Here is an 18,856-nt window from a genome sequence, read left to right as displayed (position 1 = left end):
AGAAAAGCTCCAGCTGCAACCCCACAGCAGCCCTGTGACTCTGCACTGCCTGCCCTCCTCTGCTGCCCCTCTGCTGATGCTGCAGAGCAGAAGAAAGGGTCTTACCTCCCCCTGCAGTGTCTGCGCACACAGGCTCCTTGTCTGGGACTGGCAATCTCTCCTCCAGCCCTCTGTCTGCAGCCAGTCTACATCTCACTCTGACAGCCACACAGAGGAGACAAGTTCTAGAGGGAGGTGTGAAGGGGGAGGGGGAAAGCTTCCTGCCCAGCCCTGATGGTCACACTCACAGGCTAGACTGACACCTACTGGACAAATGTGGAACTGCCACGCTGGAATATGCCAGCTATACTTCCATACAGCTGACTGGAGGCCCCACTGCTGGATGCTGCTGGCAAGGGCCACCACTGAAGGGACCATGGGAACATTTGTGGTAAATATGTATTTGTTTCATATCAAAATAACCAAATTTTCCTGTATCTGCTCACACTTGGCATTGTCAAACAACCCTATGATATATCATATACACACAATACACACATATCATATACACACAAATATATATATATACACACAAATAAATATATATTTCCCATATTATTACTATTAATATTATTAAACAGAATATATATAGCGCCAACATATTACGCAGCACTGTACATTAAACGGGTTGCAAATGACAGACCATTACAAACGGTGACACAGGAGGAGGAGAGGACCTTTCCCCGAAGAGCTTACAATCTAGGAGGTGGGGGAAATACCACACAATAGGAGGGGAGATATAGAGTGAACAGGGAACAAGAGTCAGAAGGTGTCACCCCAAACAACAAAACCCAAATACAGGTAGTCCCCGGGTTACATACAAGACAGGGACTGTAGGTTTGTTTTTAAGTTGAATTTGTATGTAAGTCGGAACAGGTATATATTATTTTATTAAATGCTATTAGGACAGATGTTTGTCTCAACATATTATTAGGCAGCCTGGTGTCAGTTACTGTATAAAATCATCATTGTGAGTTAATCACAAACAAAGCAAAAAAAAAAAAAAATTTATGTAGCCTAGACATTCATTAACTTCTGGAGCAAGCTGTGCTTTGATATGCAAAAAGAAACAACTGCAGAGTTTGTCTTGGTCATTAAAGAGTTACAAGAGCTTGCAGAAGAGCTCAGTCCTTAAGGTCACTCACAACCTCAGCTGTATTTAACAAAATATTTCTTCTGCAAGTCATGCAAACAGCCCCTTCCCCCTTCAAGCTCCCATCCTGCACACAGCAAGCCCATTCATATTTAGGAGGCGTCCATATATCGGATGTCCTTAACCCAGGGACTACCTGTATGTAGACTCCAAAACACAAATAATATTATATTACTAAAGTAACAAAGGTTTGTTTTTTTATGTAATAGACACCAGAATACAGCCAAGGGTATAGAAAATAAACACTGTAAACCAACACTGAGGAGTTCCTTCAATCTTGCATGTGATTTATGTGCCATTAAAGCATATGTAAAGCCAAACTGAGTTTTTATTGTTGTCTGTGCCCATATTGAGGAGCTGTTTCCTTTCCAATTCGTCCTCGTGACTTTTGACTCTGAAAATAAAAGAAAGTTCTACATTCTGAGTTGTCACAGAATCAATAAAGGGGAACTGTCCCTTTAGGAATACCTGTCTTGGTGATAGGTAGGGGCAGATCTCATGTTGGAGAGAATTCCTCTTATTTTTTATGAAAGTGTCTAAAATGTGACACAGGCGATATAAACACAGACAGAATGTTGATAATTTCCTTCGTTGTCCAAAAAAGGAAGATTTGTCTTTAAGATACTTCATCGCAATGGTACCTAATGTCCCTGATACTTGAGAATTTGCCTAAACCTAAAATTTAAAGTAGGCCCAGTCTGGGTGTTGGGATTTTGGAGATGGAATCTTGGTTTTTGTGGTCATTACAAGGCGCTCTCACGTTTTATATATATTATAGTATATATTATTTATATTATATAGTAAAATTTTACAATTATTCACATGGACATTTAATGCTGAGGCTACGATGATCCAATAAACTCCTTATGGCCTTTAATTGACTTAGTGATTAAAAGGTTCTGTATTGAGAGAAATACAGAAGCTGCCATTGCTGATCTCTGGCTTAGCAGCCCTTGGCTTGACCTAGGACAAACTCACAGCCACATAAATTTAGAGAAAGTCAGAAATCCTAATCAACATACTTGTCCAGGTTCAGGTAATATTATTATTGATGCAATTAGATCAGCATGACAATCAGAAGAATATATCAATGGCAGCCTCTATTATATCCCAGGCAGGTTTCCTTTGTTTGTAAATTGGAGTGACGCCGGGCAGAAAAAATAGTTTTATTTTATTTTACATTCAGCTAAAACTGAGCTATTGGTTACAGCCATTTGCTTTAAGACAGCACGGCTGGCTCAGGGGTTAGCACTCAGCCAATACACTATCTGCATGGAGTTTGTATGTTCCTCTCATATTTGTGTGCGTTTCCTCCCCCACTAAATTATCCTTAGACTGTGTTAATGACACACCAATATGAAAGAGACATTAGATTGTGAACCCCTTTGAGGGACAGTTAGTGATAGGACTATGGAAATTGTAAAGTGCTGCATAACTCTTTATGAATGCCAATTATTACACTCATAGATATACCATTTGAACATGTTCATTAAAATAAAAATTTGACTTTTTTTGCATTTTAAATAAAAATGTTTAATTCTTTATTAAATCCCAAGGTAGCCATGCATTGTGCATCTTCAAGGCAAAGTGTCCGGTTCAGTTTATAGCAGAAACCACAAGAAAAGGATAGTATTTTCCTTGCCAACTGGATCTGCTGCCTATAAGATACCCTGTACTTCTGGGTATGGGATGAGAATTTCCCACTCCTCTTATCTGATTCCCACAGTGCAGTGTTTGAGCTTAAACATCTGACTCCCAGACCCAGGGATATGAAAACTATGGACAGCATGCATAGCCCTAAGCAAGTTTTCAATTTATGTCTACATTGGTGATTTTATTCTCTTACTACTAAATTCAATTATTGATGATTAAAATTATTTTTTGTTAATGTTTTTGTTCAGTTTTTGGATGAACATAGACGGGGGAAAGCTTGTCTGGCAGATGGAAAATGTTTTTGTTGTTGCAAGTTGATCATCTGAGGACATTTTAGGGACCCTTTTTAAAGGACCTCACTGCAAATCCCTACAACCATTTGGAGCTAAGCAGTCTTGAGATCAGTGGCTGTGGAACCAGCTGTACTGTAAATTGCCATTGAAGGGATGTATTTTAATTAAAATATCAGGACAGCTTTCTAACAAACCCAAGATAATGTCATATAGCACAATAGCGTTAGAAGCAGTCATATTGTATTGTTAGGCCATATTCTAGCCAAAGGAGAAGCTGCACATTGAGGAAATAAAGCATTTTGTTTTTTTATCTATTAGGGGCAGGCTGCCTAGTTTTTTTGCACTCCATTTGGAAGCTTATCTTTCCTCTCCTTACATGAAAGAAATATTTTCATCACAATAGTACAGTTTCTGCCAGCTCAGCCTCATTGACATAGTGAAACTAAGTGAGTTTAAGTAGTTCTGGTACCTAATTATCCAAAAGGGTTCTGTCCCTAGAAGTAATAATGATGTGGAAAATTTAGAGGATTGGAGGAGAATTTTTGAGTATAGTTCTTCCTTAAGGCCAAAGTTAAACAAGTCAGGTAAACACTGCCATTTTCTTTTTCTAACATTTTCAGTTCCTAAACCCAATGCCAAGGAGCAAATGTATCCGCTGATTTATTTATATGATATCATATATAAATAGTTCCATGTGAATGTGTGACATTCAAAATACCACAAGTTAGTAATTTTAATATTCTATAAATATGTTTTTTGCCAGACTGGAGCTCATTACTGAAAGTGACACACTTCCCCTTTGTTGTCTCCTTCACCCTATAGCAGTTTGACTATAGTCTATACTGACTTGATGTGAGAGGTAAGAGAGAGTAAATTCCTACTTAAGACATAAACCCAGCCTTCCTTCCTGAAAGTGAATTATGGATTTATTACAGATTTAATCTGCATTTACCTTATCTCTATCATCATTAAAATGAACTCCTAAAGGCAGATCTGTAAAGCAAACATGTGCAGTAACATATCTTATAGAGCTCTGCAGGAGACCTGAAGGAAGCATTAATATTAATAATAAGTTGTGCCTGGCCTAGCCAAGTTTCTATTTGCATATTAGAGCTCTTTCTTCATGGCTCCCAGGGAGCTGTACAAGATAAGTAATCATTCAACTTTACCGAACTAAGGTTTGAGCTTTAAAAAATATGTGAAAGTGCCAGGCTGACTTTAAGTGCCTGCTTTACATATCTTCTTGGGGTTTATATATAAATATTAACCTTAGGAAGATAAGTATAACTGCACTTGTCCCTATAACCAATGATTAATGTCAGTATGGTACCTGATGATTCTCCTGAAGATAAATCCTATTTCCAACAACATGGCCTCACTATGTGCAACCACCTTTGCAATAAACAAGCTGTCTGGCCACCATTAGAAGGAGATTATTTGAGATGGCAGACATACACTGCATTCAGCATAAGCAACCCATCTCTGGCTGAGTCTTGTTTTCAAAGATATCAGAGTGTATGTAGAGTCAGGAGGCAATAGGTAACAAGCCATTCTGGGCACTTTAATGGAAGGGGGGGGGGGGGGGTGCAAAAAAATCTGAACCTGCTGCTAAAGTAGTTCACACCATAGGCAGCATAAGAGAACTTTAACATAACAAGCAGCCAACAATTCTTTACAATCCATTACATAGATTTCTTTGTCTTCTTCATATTTTGTTTGACATGCAATTCTTTCATGGAAACTGAACTTTTTAAAAACTGAAGCAATTTTAATTAGAACAAAACAAATTAGGCAATACCAAGCATCAGATCTATTTTTTCATGTTAATGTGTAAGGGTAAGACTAAGGCTAAGTTCAGACAGGCGTTGGGAAGTTATTCCTGGGCACCTTGCCAACTGTTCAGCTGTCCCTACTGTCTTCAGCTTTTTTGTAATGAGGCAGTGTTTAAACATTTGACAGCAGGTAGCAATGGTAGTACTGAAAAGCATACTACTACCTCCTCTATTCATTTTCTATGGGCAGTTGTGGGTGAGACTTCGCCTGGAGCACCTTAACCTCAAGCCTGGTTCACAGGCGTGAAAAAGTAGCCACATCGCACCCTCATTTACAGTCTGATACCATTTTTGGGAGAAGCCACACAAACATAAAAAACATGCAAGCTCCATGCAGATAATGTCCTGCTTGAGATTCAAACCTGGGACCCCAGGTGCACTAGTCACTGTACTTGCCTTGTAAGAAAATTATACAGTTCTATATTTGTACATGTCTTCATAAAACCACATATGCAGCAGCCACTCGAATATTGAAATACTTGGGCATAATTTACTACAACCAATGGCTTCATAGTTAAAACCTATAAAATACATTTAAAACTTCATTTTTAAATGCAAATATGTAAATGATGCCCTATTTTTATCCCTGATATGTACATAAGACCCAATGCAAGACCAAGCACATGACTATGTTTGTAAGCCATATCTTCATAATATTAAGTAAAGAATAAAAATAGCTAATTGATTTTTGCAACAAATCAGCATGCCTTAAAAGTAATTACTTTTCATATGCATTTTGCTGATTTGGTTTCTTTAGAATTTTTGAAATTTTTCCTTTCATCTGGGCTTTGAATGGGGGATGCTTGTCAATCAAGCGTTCACTCAATCTTTAGCACACCACGTAGTTGTTAGATGACCAATGCAGAGAGGGAAAGGAATAAAGGAGGATTAGACTGTGCAAAATCCCGTTCAGCACATAGGGATATTATACAAAAGGCAGAAGCTAGAGAAAAATCTAATGCCTCCCTACTTCAGCTCAACATACCAACTACTTAAAAACATAATAATAGTAAATCCATGATATATCTGAAGCTGGAATTTACTCTTTGCACAGAATTTTGAAAGACATCTTAATAGCTGCCTTCTAGTAGTACTGCTGAGAGATAATGAATGAGTTTATATTACACATTCTTTGCACTCTTTATGTGTGATCTCCCACAAGTTATTAATGAAAGAAATCATCAAAATATGTATACATGCTTTCATCAAGACAAGAGGCTTCCCTTTGATTTATCTCAGGTCTGTATGAAAAATACCAGAACATAAAAAGTTTTTTGTTGTGCAGTCTGATACTGTCAGCAGTTTAATGAGTGCATAACCGCAGCAGAGTTCAGATCTCCCTTTATTAGAAGTCTCTTATGTGCTCTGTACGTCATTGTGAGACGCTGTACAATCTAATTCTGATTCACAGCACTGTTGGGAATGTTGGTTTTTGAATTACTGGAGTGTAACTGCACCATCAATAGTCTTTGCTCTTCATAATATCCCTGGATACAGAACCAGGCCTTCAAGTAGAATCACTTGTGTCAGTGCATTTTTTACATTCTCAGAATTCAGCCTAATTTGTGGCATTCTTGTTTCCTAAATCTACTGGGCAGGAAACATCTGAAGCATTTCCAATAAATATATTGTTTTGTTTTGATACAGGTAAGAGAATCTTTGTACAATTTAGCATATCCTAATCACTGACAATAGGCATTGGCCCACAAGCTTAGAGAGTGTTGTGAGTGTTCTGTAAGGTAATCTAGTTTACAAGACCGGACAGCGGAATTAAAAGAGCTGTCCACTGTACGAAGCCCAACTGTCTAAGAGGAACCATGCTGATTTCTTTTCTCTTTTATTTCTTACACGTACATTGAAAGAGTTATTTATTACTGCAACGCGGCTTGAATTTTTTTCTCTCTTCAGCATCCCCAGTCACTGTAAATCCCCATAAGTCTAACAGGTTTGACGCTAGTGTCTCTATTTGGTTCTCATGTCAACACACAGCATAAGGGGCCCCATGCAGTCCTGCTCATTAAAACTCAGCGTAGTCTGTTAACATAATTTCTTGCTCAAATCTTAGCTCTTTTGGCATGTGGAACGTGACAGCTACAGTCATTGTAGATCTTGCTTGGTGTTTAAGAAGCTATTTCTGACAGAGAATTAAATGTCTGCAGACTGTAGAGAAGTAGTTAAATCAGCATCAGTTTTAACATAAATTAAAAGGACTCAAAAACGTCATGCTGTGGGGAGTGAGTCTATAGAGAAGATGATGTTGGTGCAGAAACAGAAACCTGACAGGAGTAATATCACCCACTGGGAAAAGCACAGAGTGAACTGTATGTGACATTAAGACAACTGTTAACCTGTCAGTGCTTTCTTAGTTACTGCCAACTTCACTGAAGCTGTACAACTGAAAAGGATGTCTTCTTTTACCTGCATGCATTTCAATGCAGAAAGCATGCACATTCGTGTTTTTGTGACACATACGACCATCCCAATTATTCCTGATTCTCCTTTGCTAGGTTAAAAGTACAGATGGTACCATAATGCAGGAGTCAATATATTAAACTGTATATTATGTTACATAGGTTGTATAAGAAGATTTTAGCACCTAGATTTATTTTTTATTATTTTTATTAGGTTAGTAAGCAAAACAATAAATAATCTTTACATGATCTGTAAATTTTTAATGGCCATTTACAGAAAAAGAATATGTAAATTTTTATTATAAAACCTTTCTGCCGAACCTACTTTCCCATTTGGGAGACTTGTTCAATGACTTTCTTCAAGGTAAACCTATCCCACCTACTATGTCATGTTCCCATAGAACCGTAATACCCAAACCGAGTAAGGATCCGATGAATTGTACTAACTATAGGCCCATAGCATTATAGAATTTGGATCTTAAAATTTATTCTAAGATTCTGGCGAATAGGCTTTCTAAATTTTTACCGTTCCTTGTACACAGGGACCAAACGGGCTTCATCCCATACCGCCATGCAAGTGATAACACTCGGAGAGTAATCAATGTTAGTGATATCCTCAACAAACGTAACACTCCTTCTCTAGTCCTTAGCTTAGGCGCTGAGAAGACGTTTGATTGCCTTAGTTGGCCATTCATGTTTTCTATCCTTACTAAAATGGGGTTCTCTGGACCCTTTGTTGGAGCAATTCCTTCCCTCTACAGTTGCCCTACAACCTCTGTCAAGTTGCCTCCTGCCTCCTCTACATTATTTCCCATTAAAAACAGGACGCAACAGGGTTGCTGCCTGTCCCCCTTACTTTTTGCTGTCAGTATTGGGCCCCTAGCGGAGAAAATAAGATCCAATCCCAAAATTCAGGGTGTTTCGGTGAAGGGTTCCTCTTATAAAATTTTGCTATATGCGGGTGATGTCCTTCTCACTTTAACACAACCTAGTACCACCCTTCCCAATTTGTGGATTGAACTTAATGCCTTTAGCACTGTTTCGGGTTATAAAGTGAATTCCTTGAAGACAGAGGCTTTTCCTTACGGCAGTCATATTCCGCCTGTGCAAATTTCAGCTTTACAGGACAGGTACACTTTTATGTGAAGGGAGCACTCTTTGAGTTATCTGGCACCCAGATTACAGCTACATATAATCAATTGTACGCTCGTAATTTTCCCCCATTGTTCCAGGAACTATATAATTATCTGAACAGATGGAAGGGGCATTCACTGTCGTTTCTGGGGCAAACTGCATCTGTGAAAACGATTTGCCCTCCTGGACTATGTTATTCTCCTCCAGTGTATGCCGGAAGTTGAAGGAAGCTTGGAGTTCCCCACTTCATCCAAATGTGATGCAATGGAGTTCCTCTTTGTTATTAACAGAGAGGGATCTGCTTTCCCCGATGGTATTTATGAGGAATATATGGAGAGCATAGAAGTCTAAGCATGGTCCCTCCTCTCATGCCTCTGTACTTACATCCGTTATACAGACCTATTTAATACCTGATAGTCTAGCCAGAAATATGTGGCAACCATGGAGATAAAAAGGGCTATTCCATCTTCAGAATATTTTAAATCCTGTAGAAAAGAGACTACTCCCCTTACTGGAAATCCAGAAAAAAATTCTCCCACAAACCACCTTTTTTGCATACTTGCAGATTAGGCATTATGTGCAATCTCTCCAACCAATGCCCAGATTTACTGAAATTATTCCTTTTGAGAGAATGTGTTGACAGTCCTTATTCCAAGGGCCTTATTTCCTCCATTTATGGCCTTCTTCATGTGTCCACACAGGAGGTTTCTGGTAATTTTTTGTATATGTGTACTTGGGAGGCCATTTTGGACCGTACCCTGGAGAGAGATGAGTGGTCAACACTTTGGGAGGCAGCAAAAAAAAGCTCAATATGCGTGCTTTACAAAGAAATACTTTATAAGATTCTGTTTTGGTTGTATCACATGCCACATGTGCTGCACAGATTGTTCCCAGCTGTGGATCCTTCTTGTTGGCAATGCGAGTCACAGCGTGGGACTCTACAGCATATTTTTTGGTTTTGCCCCATTATTCAGAGCTATTGGAGTAGTGGTAATGAGCTAATTGGGAAGGTGACTCAGCAATGCTTTTCCCTTGACCGGCTCCACCACCTTTTGGGATTACTTCTTACGGGTCTCCTCAAATTTACATGTAAGTTTATTACACGTCTTGGTGGCAGCCTGCGCTTTGATTTCGACCAAGTAGAAATCTACATTACACCCCTCTTTTGAGTACCTGCATACTCGCATTCAGGATGTTTGTCTGATGGAGTATCTTACTGCTCTCCTCGAGAATAGTGTTGCAAAATATGAGTGGGTCTGGGAAATCTGGGATGCTTATTATGCTCGTGTACAGATTTAACATGTTTAATTGTTTATGTGATTCTGTGAGCTCCTCACTCATTATTGCTTGCACTCCCCATTCCTTTCCCTTCCCCCATTTCCCTAATTATTGTGTTTATAGTTTGTTTTTTCTTTGTTTTTGTTAATGTTTCATGCATATTGGATTTTTGCCACTTGTATTTATTATATTACTGTTTTGCTATTGTTGTTCATACATGTGACTAATGTGGTTTTACTTGATGTACATCTTACCATCCCGTATGCTGTGTTTATGTTATGTCCTTTTCATGTTTTTTTCTTTTGTATATGAAAATCATTCAATAAAAGCTCAGTTTTAAAGAAAAAAATATTATGTATATTTTTGCTTATGTTAAGTGGATTACAAAATGGCTTTGGAAAGAAGAATTGTCATAAGATTCAGACACTGATAGTTTGGTACTCACTATAAGTGGCCAGAGGGAACAATATTGTTCATAGGAATGTGTCTTGTGAAAGGGAACTCAAATGTATGAAACGTATTCGGTTCATGTAAGAACCTAGATGTTTCCATTGGGCCAATGCTGTTCTACCCCGATGCTATCCTGTATTTGCAGCTGCACTTTGTTTTGTTTGTTTTAGCCAGGTTTGTTTTTGCACTAATGCATAAAATGCATATCTCCCAACTTTGGAGGGACTGAGATTTAGAGGGTGTGTCCCTATTTCAGATCGAAGTCCATCTTTCCTTCTTCTGCCTCCTCAGTTGTTCCTCTGTTTGGGTGAATGTATAAATTTCTGTGAAAAATGTATTATTTAACAATTAAATAGCATTACTTTGCACTAAACTTTTTATCCAGCATCTAAATGAATGCATTTGTTATGTGGAAAACTAATATAAAGGAAATGTATTTGAAGTTTAAAGACCAATCATTTTTTTTTTCATGGCAAAGTGGCATATGTTGTCCTTTAATGTGTTCCTCTTACCTACTGCTAAAAGTTGAAGGTACGGCAAAAATTGTTGATACACATTGTTATACTCATTAATACGAGTTTGATGCATTTCCTTTTACTTCAATAGAAAGGCATCTTGCCAAAATGCAATGTACAGGTAGTCCCGGGTTAAGGACATCTGACACCTTTTGCTAAACACAGCTGAGGTGTTGGGTGATCTTAGGGGGTGAGCTCTTCCTGCAGCCTCTTGAAACTCTTTATTGACCAAGACAAACTCTACAGTTGTTTCTTTTTGCATTTCACATTTGCACAACTTGCTTCAGAAGTTTATGAATGTCTTTTTTTGCTTTGTGATTACCTCACAGTGAGGATTTAATACAGTAAGTGACACCATGCTGCCTAATAATATGTTGAGACAAACATCCGTCCTAACTGCATTTATTCAAATAATGTACCTGTTTCAACTTGCATATAAATTCAATTTAAGAACAAACCTACAGTCCCTATCTTGTATGTAACCAGGAGACTACCTTTAGTGGTGGTGATAAAAAGATGACACTAGACACAAGCTTGGTCCACAGAGTTTGAGGATAATAAAAATTACACATTCAGAATTCACTCAGCACTAGAAATGCAGGTTACCTTTCAATTAGACAAATGCTTTAATGCTGGTATGTTACTACCACTGTTTCAGTTAATATGTACCATAAGCTATCAAATGTGCTTATTTTTTTAAATACATTGAAAAATGTATATGTTGATGACTTGAGATGTTTCCTATAAATACTTTCCTAAGAGCTAGAGAACCATAATGACCACCCACTAACTTTATCTGCTTGCATTCATAGCTCCATAAAAGAGGTTGGTTAATATTTATTGTTGGATCATTGGCATAATCCAGCCAAGGTGTAAAAATGGCCCTGAGATAGATACAGGCAAAAGCTAAAGCATTTGGAGGAAAAAAGTAGTACTGTGCTATCCATGGAGTATGACTGAGTATATGAGTCTGATTCCTCAAGCAAAATTGTACGTTCTCTCGCACATTCGTATGTCCGATCCAAAATTGAAGCCCTTCAATAGATTTATCAACCAAATTCCAGGCGCTGGCGTATTCGCGCGGAAGTTATTAACTGAAATGATCTCTTCGCTGAAGACGCGCATCCCCGGCAGTTTGACACTGGCGAGATTGCATTAAAAGTCTCTGTTCCCCTAAAAAATCATTCCTTCTAATGGCACACATCTTTCACTCAGCCCTAAAAAATGTTTGGACTGTTCAAATGTTTAAAACCTTTAAATTAGGTGAGAAATAAACATATTTATAAATGACCTAACATTTTCAGGTTTAAAAAGAGTTAACTGATTTCATCTGTTTACACAGGCGCCTATCTAAACGCATACGATGCCAGCCCCGAGGATGGGCCTGGTGATAAATTCCAGCGAGCGGCTGCATTCATTGATCAGCTTAGTGTACGATCCCCAGCACTAGAGGTTAAATGGGGACAAGCCTCACTATTCAAATGCTCTAGTGCTCTCTGATTGGTGGAAGAAAGCTTTCCTCAGCCAATCAGAGAAAACTAGAGGTTTTTAATGGGGGGACTTGTCCCCATTTAACCTCTAGTGCCGGGGATCGCACACAGGATTCCCAGGCTGCAAAACTGATTGCAGCCCTGAGAATCCACTGCGATCCCAGGGCACTAGAGGTTAATTCATCTCCAGTGCCCTGGGATCGCAGTGGAATTGCAGATAAACTCTCAATGGAGTTTCTCCATTGAGAGTTCATCTGCAGTTCAGTTCCCACGGTCACTGTACCAGGTGATCGTGGGAACCGAACTGCAGATGAACTCTCAATGGAGAAACTCTATTGAGAGTTCATCTGCAGTTCCACTGCAATCCCCGGCACAAAGTGGATTTGTCCCCGGACGTTTTAGATACTAGTACTATTTTTTTGATGTAAACACCTAAATAATGCAATCCAATATTAAATAAGCAAAATTAAGTGGAGCAACCACAGAACATCTGTTCATTTCTATGAGTCCTTGAACTTGCTTGTGAGCTTGCCAATAAATGTGGTTTGATGTTGTGCTTGGCAACCTTGACCTCCTTACATTACCATCAGGTGTGTTGGAATAAGTACGCAACTCAGCTGGACAACTAATTGACACACACACACACACACACACACACACACACACCTCCAGTTAAAATAGTAATAATGAAAAGTATTTCTATATATTTAAATGTATTTTGACATACACACACAAGTGAAATCACTAAATGTTCCTTAATGCATGTATTATAACATGTTTGCCTATAATCCTTTACTAAAATATTTGATTTCTCTAAAGCCAAACTAGAATGAAATTTAAAAAAAAAATGTTTGTTCACATTGTTTTTTTTTTTTTTGCACTCTCATACTATTGTGATGACGTGTTAGAAAGTGCTACTTAGTTTATATCCAGCTTGATAGAAATTAGTGTTTGCAGTGTTCAAATCAAAAGAAAAAGTATCAAAACAAAAAATGCAAATGTAACTATAAATGAAGCAAGTTTGTGAATGAGTAGAATGTAACATAAAAATTGTAACATAAAAAATAACACACAAAAAACATCAAGCGTTAAAGATTTAAACTGACCTGTAAAATGGACTGGAGATGCGCACAGAACATGGCGCAGGTGTGCGCCAATTAATTGCTAGAAGCTCATTACTGAGTTTAGTATCTCCTCCTGAATTGCGCAGCTGAAAATAAATCGCCGTAATTGGGGTATTTGAGATCTTTGCTCATTTTTGCAGGAAACAAGCAGGCGAGTTCACTAGAACTTGGGCACGATTTGCGGTATTAGAACTTGACGACCGTTGAGGATACGCACATTTGGTTGATAAATCAGGCATTATGATGGTGAATATGATGGTGATGGTGAATACTATTTGAATAGTTAAATGAAGAGTTAGCGAATTTCAGTACAACCTACATAGTGTGTCTCCGCCAATCAAGAGCTCTGGTTACTGGCTTGTCTTTGGCTGGAAACTGGCCACCTTTTAGTGTGGAAATATTTATATCATTGTGCTCCAAATTATGTAAAAAATGGCATTTTATATTAGTTGTACTCAATGATATGAAGCCTCTGGTGAATTTACTATTGGCTGTGCTCCAAGATATAATGTCCTTACTGTTGATTGTAGAGATTTCACCAATCTCCCTGCCACTCTGGCAGTCAGTGACAGAAAATAGGGGGGGGGGGGACTTGTCTTTTTAAATAGATAATATCATTGAAAATAATATGATGGCACTTTATAAATAAAAGTGTTGAAAATAATAATAGTACACTGACAGAAGATCTAACTGTTTCCGTATGCTGAAAACATTGCCTCTGTGCTAATTAGAGATTCCACTTTAATTTGTTTTTCATATACTTTACTTAAAGGGTGAAGATGAGAAAATGTATGCAGATTTGGAGTACAGACACATCTTCAAAGCAACCTCCTGGACCCTCTTGTCACAATTAAATTCTGGACTGTTCTGAATGAAAAAGGTCCAACAGTTCAGGTATTTGTCTGGCTTTTTCAAATCAAGAATCCTGTCTTTAGATAATAATCTTTATGCAACACTTATTTAATGAATGCAGACTTAATTTGCAGATTTGAAATCTCACTTTACACATTATAATAAAAAAAACATATTGAAGCTGGTAAAGATTTTATTGAATAAAAATGAATATACTTAGAAAACATTTTGTGAGTGTATAGCCATTAATAATAAGCACCGGGTTGTTGTATGAACCACATAGGAGTCTAAGGAAAATATTCTACAGCATTTACCAATCAGTACAAAAGCCTGTGTACAAAAATAAACAGCTGCTAGACACAGCATGCTCACAGCTGACACATTTCTAGGGTGGACCCCTTCCTCAGTTCCTTTGCAAAAAAAATGAGAAATGTTTTTCCAGTAATTCTGGACAAGACTAAAATCTTCTCATATGATTTTTTTGTTGGCAGCTTCCCACACAAGACTACAAAGGGCAATGACAATTAATACAAAAGCTAAATACAGCCATAAGACTTTTAAAATCTTTTAAAAAATCACTAAGGAGACTGAAAAACAGTCTCTATTTCTATCTTCAACTTGATGTAATAAATATTCAAGCATTTATCACCTGAAGTATGTACGGAGCCAGGGCCTACATCAGGTCTGTCCAACTCCAGTCCTCAAGGGCCCGGATCCACACACATTTTTATTAATATTCTTACATTTATGAAAAACCTGTCCTGTATGTGGCCCTTGAGAACCAGTGTTGGACAATCCTGGACAGTCTAGGACATTTAGAGAACATTTACCATCAGCTCTGTGTGCTGGACACCAAGATGAAAAACACAGCCACTCAACATATTCCAATTGAGTTTAAATGTAGATTTTTAATGTTTGACTGGAATTTACTTAGAATAAAGATCCGCATATTTACAACTGCTCTTTTGCCTTGATGCATTCCCAGAGTTGTGCTTCTCTAGTAGCTGTGCGAGTTTGCATATTACAATTACACTACAAAATGACGTGCATGCTTGATCACATCACCATGGAAAACCACCATTCTCCCAAAGAAGCACGGAATACTACAAAAGCATGTTATTTCTTTCGAGCTTGCTTTAACTTGTGCCAGTCCACTGCCAAGGTTGTAGCTACATGCCTCATAACTGTGAAATAGTTCTACGTTTTATCTCATGGAGGACATGTGCATGTTTTAAACTCATTTAAAGTGCATCCTTTTTACAGATCTTCATGAAATGGTTTTTATCTGCTTGTCACACTACGAAATCTAAAGTAGATTACAAGAAAGCCTTGTCAGGTATCAGTGATTCAGTTTGAGGTCCACACTCTGATGGAATGACTCTTGCAGAGTAGCGGCTGCATCCTACTGAATGATAATGAGAGCAACTTCCCCAATGCATACAAATCTCATGCCGTGTAGCCTGATCCGTGACTAATTCCACCCCCGTCCTTTGACCCTCCAATGCCATCCCGAGATCATGACTAACATATTAAAATGCATTCAAAAGACATTTGCAATTATTATGTAAATGAGAAAATGTCTTCTACATTCCATAAATTATATGTTTGTTATTGTGTGTTACTACCCTGCACAATAAGAGTTCACCTACCAGCTCTCTAATAGACTAAAAGTCGTTTATGCCCAGGAAAATCTAAATTAGTTTGACTTTAAGGGTTAAGCATGTAAGAGCTTTATATGGCGATACATTGCAGATACAAATCACAATAATAATGGCTTGTAAGCAATGTTGTTGTAGGTCTTCAAATTGTAGTTGACACCTTTCAATGTATTCATCCCAGTGGGCTGTATAATGTTTTGTGACACTGCATACAAACTAATATTACAAGTGGAACATAAAAGGGCTATTGCCTTTGGAAATGAGCATTAGTTTGCTCACTTGAATTTACATGACAATTGAAAAATGACCTCTTTTGTAATGCTGGCTAGTTTAAGGAAGACTCTAGAGAAGCTCAATGTTTATTAATAAAGTGACCTGAAAATACAAGTTATAATGTCTGACCCGGTACCAGCTTCCACAACATATGATGACTATTGCTTGAAGACAGTCCCAAAACTGCTCAGTTCTGGATAGAGTGTAAAGAGTTCGATTCTGTGCCTGGATTTAAATACTCTACTTGTCCACACTAAAGGTTTACATAATTTCTTTTACTGCCTGATACCTGTACACAATGAGAGATAAACTGGGGGTAGACAGTAATAAAAACTTGAGTAAGGTCTCAAGCTACCACCACATTTTAATGGGAGTAAGCTGTATTTGACTTGGACATTTGAACAAAGGAAGATGTTTTTTTAGCTTAAATAATGGTATTAATATAGCGTGTGGTATTGGCCCCTCACAAGCATCCTACTTGGCCATAAATATGTCCATTGTTTTATTTTCTGTCCTAAAAAAAATCTAGCAGGAAATTAAAATGTGTTTCTATTAGAATGAAAAAATACGTAGAAAAATGTTTATGTTTTACCATACAAAGGTCCCTAACCATTGTTGGGGAACATTCTGGAATTTCTGCAAACAGGTTTCAACCACCTTTCTCAACCTTTTTACCCCAGAGGAACCCTAAATAGGCTTCAAACTGTCAGAATTCAGTCCTTTTAGACGTGACTGTGACCCTGCCAAGTGGCGTTGGACCCAGAACAATGCAGAAACCATGGGTTGGGAGAACAATCAGTCAGACTGATTACAGGGGTTCCTTGAGCAATGAGCAGTTTGTACCCCTCCAGTTACTTTAAAGCAGACGTATCACCAAGCGATTAAGACAGAATAGGACAGGATAAGACAGAATAGGAGTGCAGAGCCTCCTGGGATACCTACGTCACGCATACCAGGAGGCTCCTGGCTGCTCCTTTTGCGCAGAAGGGACATTTTCCTACATTGAGGGAAAGTAAGTGCCCATCTCTCGCAAGCACAACAAGATAGTTAGTTTTTTACCCCCCTTTTACAGCAGCCTACATCACCCGATCTTGTACCTTTGCAGTGCAAGATCGGGTGATGTAGCCAAAACAAGGAAGAAGATTGATAAAGATAGCGGCTGGCACTGGGAAGAAGGGAGATTACAGGACAGCGTGGGAACCAATCAAGGATATCTCCAGGGGCATTCAGGGATCTGAGGAATTAAAGGTAAGTATGTTTTTTTTTTATTTCAGTTTAGTTCCACTTTACCTGACCTTCAATTATCTTCTTGGCTATCTGAAAGGGTGATATTTTCTCACTGGCCAGCAATGACCACCATGCTACATGTACTGTGAGATGTGGAAATTTATATCAGTGGTTCCCTGCAGTTATTTCAAAAGGTCCCACATGATAAAAAGTTCAGAAGGGCTGTTCTAGAGGAATCCTAGGGTTCCATATGAATAACTATTTTAATTTACAGTAGGTTTTGGCCCTCCTGGTGCTAATGGGCATGAAAACTTTGGACATGAGATTTGTAAAAAAACAAAATCCTCTTGGCTTCTAGCATACCAACTGAGTACAGATTAAATCAACTGAGCTGGTTTCCCTGTGATACTTCATTTTCAATATAACCCTTTAGGTCAGGCATGGGCAAACTACAGCCCAATAAGGACGTTTCCCTGGCCCTTTGGGTATTCCGTGGCTCTGGCCGGTGCCACTCTGAGCAGAGTCAGGAGAAGGACCCCGCCGGGGGGACGCACCGGCCAGAGCCGCGGAACACGTCCCCAGATCTGAGCCTGTGATAGGAGAACAGGCGCGTTGTGTCCCTGCACACAACCCCGCCCACTCTCCCATCACAGGCCCTGAACTTGCAATGGGAGAGTGGGTGGGCGGTGTCACTGCACATAACCATCATGCACACCACCATCATGATGTCACGTTCAGGGGCGTCATGATGGCATAACCCGGCCCACTCTACCATCAACCTGGCCCCTCTGGCAATTTTTTTTTTAGATTGTGGCCCCTGTCTATTTACTGATTAAAAGTAAATTCATCTTTCCCCACTCCATGATGGCCCTGATAACATCTTCACTTGGTCCTTTTCTGGGCTCCCAACCATCATGATTGGACAGGCTGCTCATAAACTATATTGTAGTTTTTTTGCAAGTTACATCCTTAAGTATATGTGGAAAATTAAGTGACAGCCTTAATATTGTCTATAGTGTCTTAAAATACTACATTGTGTGTAGTTCTAACTCAGCTATTTGAGTTTTCCCACAATTCATTATATTGTTGTCTGACATTTGCCAAAATTTTCTTTTCAAATAATGTGGAGATATCCTAGAGCAGTGGTAGGCAACGTTAGAGAGATGGGTATTCCCTTTTACTACACTCAGATGCTTTAAGATCTGCTGTGATAGGTGTTGTTAATTTGGGGTTTGAAATCCAGCACAATACTGTAAGCAAATGTAAGTGTGCTCTTATTATTTCCCATGGACCTTAGCACACAATATATAAAAAGGGTAAGTAGCACTTGATTAACTGGTCATCACCTCTACAACAGCAGAAGATTTGGCAGTTTGCTGGTCTGGAGCAGTCGGGTGTGTGTTAACACAATGCTGATGAGGAAAGACATCAGCAATAATCTTAAAGCATACCAAAACTCAGAATTTTCACTTTA

General features: G+C 38.6%; 1 protein-coding gene across 3 annotated transcripts in view; it reads right to left on the bottom strand.

Annotated features, from left to right (window-relative positions):
- The window catches only part of LDLRAD4 (low density lipoprotein receptor class A domain containing 4), a 164,840-nt gene extending 164,644 nt beyond the window's left edge, over positions 1-196 (bottom strand). For 2 of the 3 annotated variants that reach the window (XM_072411482.1, XM_072411484.1), the window contains exon 1: positions 106-152. The gene's annotated coding sequence lies outside the window, so the exon portion shown is untranslated. Of the gene's footprint in view, positions 1-105 lie in introns of all 3 variants that reach the window. The other variant, XM_072411483.1, reaches the window with a different exon arrangement.
- Between the last annotated feature and the right edge of the window lie 18,660 nt (positions 197-18,856).

This window comes from Pyxicephalus adspersus, chromosome 5 (assembly GCF_032062135.1).
Source record: "Pyxicephalus adspersus chromosome 5, UCB_Pads_2.0, whole genome shotgun sequence".
NCBI classification, from domain to species: Eukaryota; Metazoa; Chordata; class Amphibia; order Anura; family Pyxicephalidae; genus Pyxicephalus; species Pyxicephalus adspersus.
The sequence above is the reverse complement of the archived record's forward strand: the minus strand, read 5'-3'. Positions and strand labels throughout refer to the sequence as shown.